Source organism: Cricetulus griseus, chromosome 3, assembly GCF_003668045.3.
Source record: "Cricetulus griseus strain 17A/GY chromosome 3, alternate assembly CriGri-PICRH-1.0, whole genome shotgun sequence".
In the NCBI taxonomy this organism is placed as follows: Eukaryota; Metazoa; Chordata; class Mammalia; order Rodentia; family Cricetidae; genus Cricetulus; species Cricetulus griseus.
The window spans coordinates 22,363,060-22,376,036 of NC_048596.1; the positions used below are offsets into that span (position 1 = coordinate 22,363,060).

The window sequence follows — 12,977 nt, forward strand, 5'->3', positions numbered from 1 at the left end:
TGCTACCCAGGCAAGATGCAGGGCCACTCTTCCAAATACTGCAGCTGGTAAAGTTCAGGGACAACTCTCCCACTCTGAAGACATCAGGGCCATCCCTCCTACCTAACAGAGGCTGCAAGAGAGGGGAAGGAATCTATCCCCCTCACATATCACCAGAAGATAGATGAAGGGAGGAACCAGATCTCCCATGTTCACATTCTCTAGGCTGGTTCACACTCAGCCCCCGACCCAAATCAATGGGTTCAATAGGGACAGCTGTGCTGCAAGTGGCCCAGGGAAGGTGCAGGGTCCACTTTCCCATGTGCTGAAGCAGGTAAGGAGAAAGGACATCTACCTCAACCACCTGGCAGCAGCCAGGTGAAGAGGACTTCTTTCCCTCACTCTTACCACCACATGGCAGATGAAGAGGTGTGGTCATCATTCCTGTTCTCACACCCTCTGATCCAGCTCTCTTGCGCTTCTGCCAACAGGGTCAGCTCTACTTTGCTGCCTGGACTAGGAGCAGGGCTTGCTTTCTTGAGTGCTGCAGTTGGTAAGGGGAAGGGTCAGCTCCCTCATCTGTCTCAGGCAGTGAGGAGAAGAGGGCAAAGGGTACATCCCCCAACCACACCTTCACTGGACAGGCAGGTGGTGGGACCAGCTCTCTCTCCCACCTCAAAATTTCTGGGTTGAGTCACCTGCACCCTGGGGACAGTTTCAGCTCTTCTGGGCTGCCCAAGCAAGGTGCAGGGTTTGCTCTCCTGCATTCTGCAGTGGTGGCATCAAGGGCAGTTCTCCTGCTATTACCAGCTCAGGGATAGCTGTCCCACCTGCCACAAGCAGTGGAGGGGGATGTCAGTTTTCCCCCACCCAAGCCACCATATGGCTGATGAGGAGTAGAGTCAGATCCCCGAAGCATGCATTCTTTCCACACCACTGCCAGCAGGATCATCTCCTCTGTGCTAACTAGAGAAAAAACAGAACCTACTCTCCCTAGTGTTGCAGCCAGTAAGTGCCAGAACCAAAACTGTGCAGCTCTTTCCTCTTGGCCTTCAGTGGTATCAGGAGATATGGATATCAACACAGACCATGGTACAATAAGGTCATGAATCCTGGCAGCATCAGAGTCCCAGATTTCACCAAGGTCTGAGTGGCAATCAAATAAACCACCTCAGCCCTCTTCGCATCCATTAAGCTCTGCAGCTTTGTCTCTCTCCGCAGGACATGAACCATTCTGACTCTATTTTTCCCATACCATATCATATATTTGCTTAACACAGTAGTGTCTTACTGGTGCCTTGTTACCCTGAATACCCAGAACATAGCCATTCTTTATGGAGAGTTCAGGAGGTGCCACTTCTGCCTACGACAACTCTGAGAAGATGGATGTGGGCCACACAGCATTAAATAACTCATCTTCTCTTGTCTACCTGTCTGTTTGTCCACTAGGATTCTAGCTGACACATCAAACCACTGAAACTACTGTGTTTCCTGGCAGATTTCATTGTCATTAATATTCTTTATCCTTTAAGCGAATATACTTTCTAAACAAAAATATTCCTGCCTAGTAATATGATGAGGATATATATATATATATATGTGTGTGTGTGTGTGTGTGTGTGTGTGTGTGTGTGTGTGTGTGTGTGTTTAATAATAGAAAAGAGCATAAGATTTATTCATAGAGGAATGTCCTGTGAAAAACTGGTAGATTTGAATGCAATCTTTCATGCAAACAGTTCTCTGAACATCAATTGGAAATGCATAGGGAACTAGCAGGCTTGAGCCAACCTGGAATTTGCCCTTCAGCTTTGCTATTTGTGTAGCAAAGAGCTTACACCTGCCTTCCAAAAATTCTTTCCATAATATGTTGTTCAGAACCATGGTGTCTGGTCACCTCACTTCTTTGTCCATATTGAATTTGACCTGTGAGAATGAAAGACTTAGGGCTGTTCCCAGAAGGAAAAGATCTTTACTTCACCTGTAGCCAGGGTGAGCTCAGAATCCTGAAATTTTCATTTAGTTTTTTAAGGAAGTCAAGAAAATACTTGTCTTTATAATCAAAACGATTCTGGAAAATAATGGAACAGATCACATTGCAGGGAGCACAGCCCAGGATGAACGTGGGATCACAGGGTGAGCATGAAGAATTAGAAACAATTGGAAAAATAACATTAAATTATACAAACAAGACATTTTGCTTTTGTTTGCAGGGAAAGATTTAGCAGTTTTAAACCATATCTTATCTACAATTTTCCTAACAGCTAAGCATCCATTAATGTAGAATCAACGTATCCCTTTAACCTTAAACTTGAAATGGCCTCACTCTCACCAGGTAAATAAGAACAGATCATATCTGTTACACCAAGTTTTACACTTTTCATTATCTGGTATATGAAAAAACCCAAATTTCTAGTATTTGGAACAGATTTATTTATTACTGAAATGCCTAGTTACCATAATTAGAAGAGTGTACAACTCTAAGATCTGCAGCCACAGTGAGTAACCAAAGCAAGTATTGATCCAAGGAAGGAGGAAATGGAAACCCTGCAGGTGACTTCTCATATTAGAATGAAAAACATGGGAAGAATGCCTCCTAGATTCATGAGAATAATGTGTCAACTCAAGAACATCCACTTGCATGTGGATTTGTTTGCCTTACTAAATAAAAGTAAAACTTTTATTTTACAGTTAATTGCAAGAGGGAGAAACAACATTAGGGAAGTGATAGAGACATTCCTTTTCTCATTTAATCATTTAAAACAATACATTTGTTTCATAGGAAGTAAACACAATATTTGAAATGTAGACACAAAGTATAACAAGGTCAGTGTTAGAAAGATAGGTCTTCATTCAAAGTACTTCCTGCTGTTTGACAGAATGACAATTCAGTTCTGAGCAGTCTTCTGGTGGCCCATAACTTTCTGTAACCCCACCTTCAAGGGACTATGACACAATTTTCTGACTTTAGTGGCACCAGCTACCCAAGTGGCACACACTTGGATGTGTAGGCAAATATTTATACACATAAAAGAAAGATAAACAATATTCTTAATTATAATAAAGAAGCCTGGGAGAGAATGCAATAGGGTAACTGGGGAGTAGGTGTTCCAGATAGAAGACAGCAGGGAGTCATTTTCAAAGCACATTTTACACTACTATGAAAAGTCTTCACAAATCACACGCTGCATACAATATTACAGACAATAATGTTTATTTTTAAAAGAAGTAAATGATGAGAGGTTCAATAAAAGTCTACACAGAATATTTGGGGGAAAGTGGATTTGTAAACATTTCCCCAAATCACCTTTATTAAATTACTATTTCGTTATCATGCTTGAAATTTGTGTGGAACATATGTGTGTGGTATTATAGCTCAAATATCATAAGGAAATTTCTTTTTAGACTTATTTTTATTTGTGTGCATGTGCTCACATGTATGAGTGTGTGTTTTTTTGTGCACATATGTGCATGTGTGCGTGTGCATGTGCGTGTGTGTGTTTGTGTGTGGTATATCTGGAGAGGCTAGGACAGCACATCTGATCTCATGAAGCTGCCTGGCATGGATACTGGGAAGACATTGCTGTTACTCTGAAGGAGTGTTCTCTCTCAAGTGATAAGCCATCTCTCCAGCTTTTAGGACAGTTTCTTCTGGCATCCTTTCTATAGTGAATTTCCTTTGAGCAAATGATAAGTACACTTTACATTAGAGCTGATCCAAAATTTAAATCTGTAGACCTCCCATAAGGATCACATCAATTAACAGTGTTGTAAATAAATTATTAAAGATATGAGTAACATCTCCCATGCTCTTGGATAGGCAGAATTAAAATAGTAAAAATGGCAATCCTACCAAAAGCAATCTACAGATTCAACACAATCCCCATCAAAATCCCAACACAGTTTTTCACAGACATTGAAAGAACAATACTCAACTTTATATGGAAAAATAAAAAACCTAGGATAGCCAAAACAACTCTTTACAATAAAAGATCTTCTGGAGGCATCACCATCCCTGACTTCAAGCTCTACTATAGAGCCATAGTTCTGAAAACAGCTTGGTATTGGCACAAGAATAGACAGATAGACCAATGGAATCGAATTGAAGACCCTGATATTAACCCACGCACCTACGAACAACTTATTTTTGACCAAGGTGCTAAATCTATACAATGGAAAAAAGATAGCATCTTCAACAAATGGTTCTGGCACAATTGGATTCGGACATGTAGAAAATTGTAGATTGATCCATACTTGTCACCATGCACGAAACATAAGTGCAAATGGATCAAAGATCTCTCCATAAATCCAGCCACACTGAATCTTCTAGAAGAGAAAGTGGGAATAACCCTTGAACAAATTGGCACAGGAGAACGATTCCTGAACATCACGCCAGAAGCACAGACACTGAGGTCTGCAATCAATAAATGGGACCTCCTGAAACTGAGAAGCTTCTGTAGGCAAAGGACACAGTCAGTAAGACAAAATGACCAACCACAGAATGGGAAAAGATCTTCACCAGCCCCTCATCTGACAGAGGACTGATTTCCAAAATATACAAGGAGCTCAAGAAGCTAGCCACCAAAACACCAAACAATGAAATTAAAAAGTGGGGTGCAGAACTAAACAGAGATTTTTCAACAGAGGAATCTGAAATGGCTGAAAGACACTTAAGAAAGTGCTCAAAATCCTTGGCCATCAGAGAAATGCAACTCAAAACAACTCTGAGATACCACCTCACACCTGTCAGAATGGCTAAAATCAAAAATACTAATGACGACCTATGCTGGAGAGGATGCGAAGAAGAAGGAACACTCATCCATTGCTGGTGGGAGTGTGAACTTGTAAGACCACTTTGGAAATCAGTATGGTGGTTGCTAAGAAAAATGGGAATCAATCTACCTCAAGATCCAGCCATTCCTCTCTTGGGTATATACCCAAATACTGCATATTCATACAATAAGGACATATGTTCAACCATGTTCATAGCAGCATTGTTTGTAATAGCCAGAACCTGGAAGCAACCTAGATGCCCCTCAACTGAAGAACGGAAAGAGAAAATGTGGTACATTTATACAATGGAATACTACTCAGCAGAAAAATGCAATGGAATCTTGAAATTTGCAGGCAAATGGATGGAACTAGAAGAAACCATCCTGAGTGAGGTAACCCAATCACAAAAAGACAAACATGGTATGTACTCACTCATATATGATTTTTAGACATAGAGCAAAGGTTTACCAGCCTATAATCCTCTTCCCCAAAGAAACTAGAAATCATGAATGACTCTAAGGGATAAATAGACCCCAGGAATGGGAAGTGGCATGAACTCCCGAGCTAATTGAGAGCATGAGGGTAGGGGAGTGGGTGCTGCCACAATAAGAACACAAGAAGAAGAGTAGAGGAGAAGAAATGGAGGAGCAGAGATATTGAGTTGGGGGAAGAATAGAGGAGAGAGAGCAGGATGAGAGATACCATATCAGAGGGAGCCACTATAGGTCCGAGAAGAGATCTGGAACTAGGGAGATCTCCAGAGACCTACAAGGATGACACGATCTGACAGTCCAGGCAGTGGAGGAGAGGATGGCCTAGAAGCCCTTCCCCTAGAATGAGATTGATGACTACTCTCTATGCTATCCTAGAGTCCTCATCCAGTGGCTGATGGAAGCAGAGACAGACTTCCACAGAAATATACTGAGCTGAAATCTGGAACCTAGTTGAAGAGAGGGAGGAATGAAGAACGAGGGGGTCTGTACCAGGTTGGAGAAACCCACAGAAACAGTTGGCCTGAAAAAGCCAACTTGGAAAGCATATCGAACCCAGACGCTCTTTGGGAGGCCAGTACGGGACTGATCTAGCCCCCCGATCACGGTTGCCAATGGGGAGGCCCCTGCACTCCTGGGAGCCTCCTGAGGTGGACTGGCATTTTGCCCTGGTGTGTGTGGGGGAACATTGAGAGCCCATCCCACTTGAAGGGATGCGCTCTGTCTCTGGACACATGGGGAGGGTCCTAGGCCCAGCACAGGAAGATTTGGTGGACTTGGTGGAGCCCCTATTGGGGGCCCTACCCTGCCTGGGGAGTGGTGGGTGGATGGGGTGGGGGGTAGGTTGGAGGTGGGGGAGAAGGAATGGGGTGAGGGGAGGGAGAGGGAGAGGGGACTTACATGTGAAACAAGCCTGTTGCCTAACTTGAATTAATAATAATAATAATAATAATAATAATAATAATAATAATAATAGAAAAAACAAACAAAAAAGATATGAGTATATGAGTAACAGCAAACTCATTAATATTGTTGTGACTATGCCAGTGTTTAAAAACATGATTAACTTCTGTGCTATTGTGAAATGTTTTATTTAAGCCCCAAACAATGAAGAGTACCATATTTGGATTTACATGTATACATGTCATTCACAGGATAAATTTGCTTTTTACTCTTTCCTTTCACTTTATTTGGAAGAGACAACTTAAAGTCCCTAGAAATCAAAAAGTTGAATAAATGATTAGGAACTACAGATGCAAGCAAAGCAAACAGAATGCAAGAGATGGAAGAAAATCTCAGGGGCTGAAGATAAACTAGAGGAAACAGATTCATCAACCAAAGAAAATCTTAAATCCAACAAATCCTTAACACAAAACATCCAGGAAATATGGGACACTGTGAAAAGACCAAACTTAACACTAATAAGTATAGACACTGATGGGAGTCACCTGAGACCTGGGGACTGTGGATCCCATGGGGGGGTGTCCAACCCAGCTAAAGTCTGCCAGCCAGTGCCATAGACCCTTGCTCTGCCCACTAGACAAGGTTAAGTTTCGGCCTGTTTTTGGCCCACTCTCTGGTACCCTGCTCAGAGCCACCTGAGGCCTGGACACTGCAGAACCCATCTCAGAGGTATCCAGCCCAGCCAGAGACTGCCAGCCAGTGCCATAGACCCTTGCTCTGCACACAGAATGAGGAAAAGGGGAGATATCTAAAGTATTGGAACTGATTGCACCCACTGCAATGGAACCTTGGTCCCATACCCACCAGGAGAGGAAGAAACTCCTTTTGCACCCACTGGAAGAAGGGATGGGAAGAAGACAATATAACAACACATTCAACAACAGAAAAACCAATATGACATCAATGGAGACTAGGGTCTCTATACCAGTAAGACCTCAGCATCCCAAAGGCAGATGAAGCAGAAAAGAATGACCTTAACTAAAACTTCATGAAAATGATAGAGGCCCTCAAAGTGGGTATGAGAAAATCCCTTAAAGAAATGGAAGAAAAAACAAACCAAAAAATACAAGAAATCAACAAATCTCTTAAAGAAAGCAAGGAAAGCCAAGAAAAAACAAACAATGGATGGAAGAAACAGTACAAACAGTTCAAGATATGAAAACTGAAATAGAGGCAATAAAGAAAACACAAGCTCTCTCTCTGCTTCTTCTTTGCTCTCTGTTTGCTTCTGCTTCTCTCTCTCTCTGTCTCTCTCTCTCTCTCTCCCTCTCTCTCTTTCTCTCTCTCTCTCTCTCTTCTCTCTCTCTCTCTCTCTTTCTCTCTCTCTCTCTCAGGTGACTGGCCATGGCTGTCAGCTATTAACCCTGTTCCTCTTCTCTCTTAGTCTCCCTACTCTGCCTGTCCTAATAATAAACTGGTTAATATGTCTCATCTTGCACCTCCTCTTTTTCTTTATGTCTAATTTAAACAAAAACATAAGCTTTGATGCCCAACTTCATTTAGGCTCTCTCCATAAGCTCTCTCGAAGCTTGCTGGCAGGATAGGCTTTCTCTGTAACCTCTCCTGCCAGGGGCGTGGGAAATTTTGGGGATCCTAAACTCTGAACTCATAACCTGCTTTCCATCTCAGCTTTCCCTGGCACTTCCTCCTGCCTGCAGCAGCCTGAGATGCGCAGGACTCTGTACACGTCAACTTGCCACTTTTCAAACTAAGGCTCTCTGGAACCCACTCATCTGCCTGTTTGCTACAACAGCTTCAATTTCCCGAGGGTCAGGCTTCAGATCCTGCTCTAGGAGTGGTGCTTTTTTGCTTTTTCAGTTTGGACCACTGGGTCCTTTTTCGGTTTCAGGGACAGCTGTGTTCCCTTCGGGGCCAGGCCCCTGGCAACTCCCATGGTCCAACGGGCATCCAGAGAGGATCTTTTGCCAGTTTTTCCACTTGCCTCTCCCATGGGAAATGCATAGAGGAACCATTCTAGTTGCAGCCAACAGGCAGGTAAACAGACAAAAAAGCGGCTTATGGTCGACGCCATCTTGGCCATGCGGTCTGACCTGGGGGCCACCATCTTGGCCAGGTGGGCTAACCTGGGGGCCACCATCTTGGCCATGTGACCTACCTATAGGCATGCCCACTCCAGAGGCCTGTGCCAGCAAACCTGGCCGCTGGACTTTTGCTTTCTGCCAGATTCTTTTTTGCTTCTTATTTTTTTTGTCTGTAATTTCTTCTTTCACTGGCCTTGTTGCTTATGGCTTGTTTACAGAATACTGTGTCTTTCCAGGACCCAACAGTCTACTCTGTCCTTTTAAATCTCCTGTCTGTTTATTACAATGTATGGATCAGAGATTGCATACTGGTTCCCCCTTTTACTGTTGCTGAAGGAACCAGCTTCCCTTTTGGCAGCCATAACGGCCGTCACATGCTTCTATGACCTTGCCCTAGACACTAGAAAGTCAGATTCCTGTCTTGTGACAAGGAACCAATCGGAAGTTAGCTGGTGGCACTATGCTTTATGGCTCTGGGTGTGCTTTACGGACAAGCGCACAGCAATGACATACAGAGCATAGCAACCACCCTGGGAGGGCCTATGGGCCATAACAACCAGTTGACCAATCAACACAGGGCAAGCCCTCTAAGCCTGGAGGCACACTAATCCTGAGCCTGTGCATAACCCTAGACACTCCCCTTATGCTGCCCTATAAAGATCTGTGCCCACGGCTTCAAACTGTCTTTTCTGGCCATCCGCCATGGCAGGTGGGTGAAAGACCCGAGCTAACATGGGGTTAGCTCGTTAAATTACAATAAAGCCTCGTGCAGTTTGCAGCAAGCTCTCAAATCTGCCTGGTGACCGAGAACGTGGCCTGGGACCCCGGATACTTGAGTTTTGGGGGTCTAACATTACCCAGTCTTGCTTGTCTCTGTAATTTAACCTTATACCTATCTAACTATAGATAAATTAAACTGTGCTGTCTCATATTTGTAAATTGCTATGTATCTTTAAATGATGGTAAACATTTAAAGTCATAAATTCTAATTTAACTATATTTAAAATATAACCTAAGTCTATGCAACTTAAATTTAACTCATGTATCTTTAAATGATGATGAAAGTTTAAAATCACAAAGGTATATTTCAAACTAACAAAATATTTATACCACTCAGTCCATCCTGTATGCCATTTACAAAGGTACAGCTTTTATTATAAAAAGGGATTTTTCTCTAACTAAAGGCAAACTTTTGACTGCTGAGATACTAAACAGACAGACAGTCCTCAAATGCTCAGAGATCTAGAGAACATGGCATTTAAAATGTTTTGTTAAAAAGCTTTTTATAACAGAGAGATAGGCCAGATGCTGGCTCCATCCCATTTCCTCCAAGAAGACTGATGGGCACTAAAGAAACTTCATTTTGAGTCAGTGACAATGCTAGTCACTGAGCAACCCTGCCCTTCACCTCAACTGCTGCAAAGTACTCCAGACCGTGACAATAGGACAGTGGAATAGATTTTCCCTGCATTGCTTGGGCCAATGGTAGCCGAGCCTGCCTGTAGTCCGTAATCCACAGGTCCCATGATTTCAGCAAGAAGGCAGGTGTCCTGCAGCCCACTACTATGGATGGAGAACCTTGGGGATGGCTGTCCATGCAGTCTGCTGGCAAGTCTCTGTTATTCTTTAATCATTAACTCAGGTAAAATCTTATCCTTCTCAAGAACTCTGATGCCTTTGATGACTGGTAGTCTTGCCAGCTTAAAGCAAAACAGATTTCGGAAACAGGTATTTTAGGGTTTTTCTATATGAAGATAGGAAAATGTAAGGCATATGAAGGTCTTGGAATGTAGTTACAAAGGTATAAGGATGGAAAAGTCTAACACGGTGGATAAATGCAAGTTATGAAGCTTTGAGAATGGAAGGTATAAAGGTCTGAAAATGGAAGGTCTAAGAAGGTAATGTAAGGTGTATGAATTAAAGTTATGAAGGTCTGAGGATAAAAAGTTTAAATGATGATAAAGTGAGTTGAGACATTAGAAAGAATGAAATATGTTCCTGATTTCTCTGTTTTTCATGCTACTGTTCATAGTAAAGTCCTATAATACTACTATAGGATCACAACTACAAGGTCAAGAATAAGATGCTTTTCATTGTCCTAAAAATATCTGTCAATTTTAAAATGTTAATGCTTTCAGCCAAGTTGCTTCTAACAAGAATATTCTGCTAATATATCTAATACTTATGTATTGGATTAAGGTCTCTATATTTCAGAAGACAGCAAGGTGAAACACAGGCCAGAGCTAGGTTATAGAACCCAGCCAGCGCGGCCAGAACAAAAGAGCCCCCGGGTCCCCACGTGCAGCCCCTTAAGAAGCTCCCTTACATCACCCCGGCTTTCCTTCACCACGCCCTTCTGGGCGAGTCCCCGGATCCACCTGGTACCTGCCCCAGGACTATTGGTCGGGGCTAGGGTGACTCCCTACAATTCCCCTTTTAGTCTAAGAGAGGATTAAAACTTAATAGTGTAAAATACCCAAAACTAACAATCATAAGGGTGAAATACAAGAAGATACAATAATCTGCTATGGTACATCCTATGTCTATTCTAGCTAAGTCTTAAAGTCATGTGGAAAAAGTGTCTAACTTGAACACCTTCTTCCAATCCCAACTCTAAACAATAAGAAGGTCATTCTTAACTAGGCTTACACTACCCTAATACACAATAATGGGGAATGGGGGCACAGCATCTTCTAGGTTACTTCCTGCTGAAATGGGACGATGATGGTCATGTGGGGGCCCTTTGGAAAAAAAAATGCCAGTACAGGGAAAGTCTCTAATGAGTTATGTCTAGTCCATGATAGATGAGATTTGTTTGATTGAAGATCTACGTTGAAATCCTCAACTTGATTGAAGTCGTTACTCGAGGTTCTGGTTGGAGTGTCAGTCGAAACGGAGGGAGTTGAATCCAGTGTAGTCGGGGAGGTGTAGTCCAATTCCTTTTCCAGAGCCTGCAGGGATTGCTGTCAGGCTGGGTCTTGTTGGCTGTATGGGACTCAAACATAAGTGTCATCAGAGAAATGTTCGCTTGTTTATGTATGTGTACCAGGAAAGGTACCTTGACGAACCTTGACTAACAACGATTATGAGAGGGTGTAAAAGAAAAGCCAAGAAAAAACAAATATAGTCCTCTTATTCTTCATTTATTCTGTATTATAACAATTGGCTTCTTGATATAACACAGAAACTTTTAAATGTTGTTAAATAACATGCTTGGATTTTAGAGTAGGAAAGCCAAATCCAACTCTAAATCCAGTCTCGATTTAGTTGAATAGGGACTAGGAAATGAATAGACACAGAGTTATTCGAGAGACAGCTGTAAATTTTACCGTATAGCACGTTCCTTTTGTTCGATGGTTATAGCTACGTTCTTTCCTTGAGTATCCATACATGTAGTGTCCTTTGACTTATAGAGGGGGGTTCCTCAGAAAATACCTGTCAGTCATCCTTGTTGAGGGGGTTGTCTCCCTCAACTCGAATCTTGATCAATTTTGATGGTATCCAAAGATTTTCTTCTCCTGTGGAGACAAATGCAAAACCCCTACCCCGACGTAATACATGTCCAGGTTTCCATACCGAGGTCAGCACATCTTTGTAATACACTGCTTGGTTCAGTTCAGCTGTTTTTTCCATAGTCCAGTGTCTTTCTGCAGCTGTCTGCCCACTGTCATTGGCATTAAGAAAGTTTAGCGTTAATAAGGCATTATGCAATCTATGTTTGGGGGGTTTCGACTTACCAGCTTGCCTATGGAGCATCTCCTTAAGTGTCCTGTTAGACCTTTCGACGACTGCTTGTCCTGTAGGGTTGTGTGGTATACCTGTGACATGCTTAATGTTATAATATTTGAAAAACTGTTCCATTTTTGTGGAGACATATGCTGGAGCATTGTCAGTTTTTATCTGCGCTGGTATGCCCATAACTGCCATCACCTCCAGTAGGTGTGTAATAACGGAATCAGCTTTTTCAGAGTTGAGAGCAGTAGCCCATTGGAAACCTGAGAATGTGTCAATGGTATGATGCACATATTTCAAATTTCCAAATTCTGTAAAGTGAAAAACATCCATTTGCCAGATCTCATTCCCCCGAAGGCCTTTAGGATTACATCCTGCTGGCAGTGGAGTTTGGTTATAAAAGGAACAAGAAAGACAGTTTCTCACTATCTCCTTGGCTTGTTGCCAAGTGATGGAGAAGCCCTTCTTTAAACCCTTGCTATTTACATGATGCTTTTTATGAAATTCTGAGGCTTCTAGCACAGTGCCAATCAATAAACGATCGATCTCATCATTGCCTTGTGCCAGTGGGCCTGGCAGACCCGTATGGGATCTGATATGCGTAATGTACAGTGGGTTACTTCTGTTTCTGATTGTTTCCTGTAACTGCAAGAACAACGAGGTTAGTTCAGTATTATCAGGGACAAATTCTGCAGTCTCTATGTGCAAGACGACTCTTTCTGCATATTGGGAATCAGTAACTATATTAAGAGGTTCTGTAAAATCCATAAGCACCATAAGAATTGCATATAATTCTGCTTTCTGTACAGATGTATATGGACTTTGAACTACTTTACTTACCTCACCTGCTTTATAACCAGCCTTGCCTGTTTTGTTAGCATCAGTGTAGAAGGTAAGAGCTCCAGAAATGGGAGTTTGTCTTACAATGCGTGGAAGAATCCAAACTGTCTTTTTTATGAATTTAATTCTGTCGGTTTTAGGAAAGTTGTTACTAATTGTT

The 12,977-nt window shown here is 42.3% G+C and overlaps 1 pseudogene; it reads right to left on the minus strand.

Moving 5' to 3' along the window:
• Positions 1–12,977, minus strand: part of LOC100774517 — a 47,913-nt pseudogene that overhangs the window by 13,955 nt on the left and 20,981 nt on the right.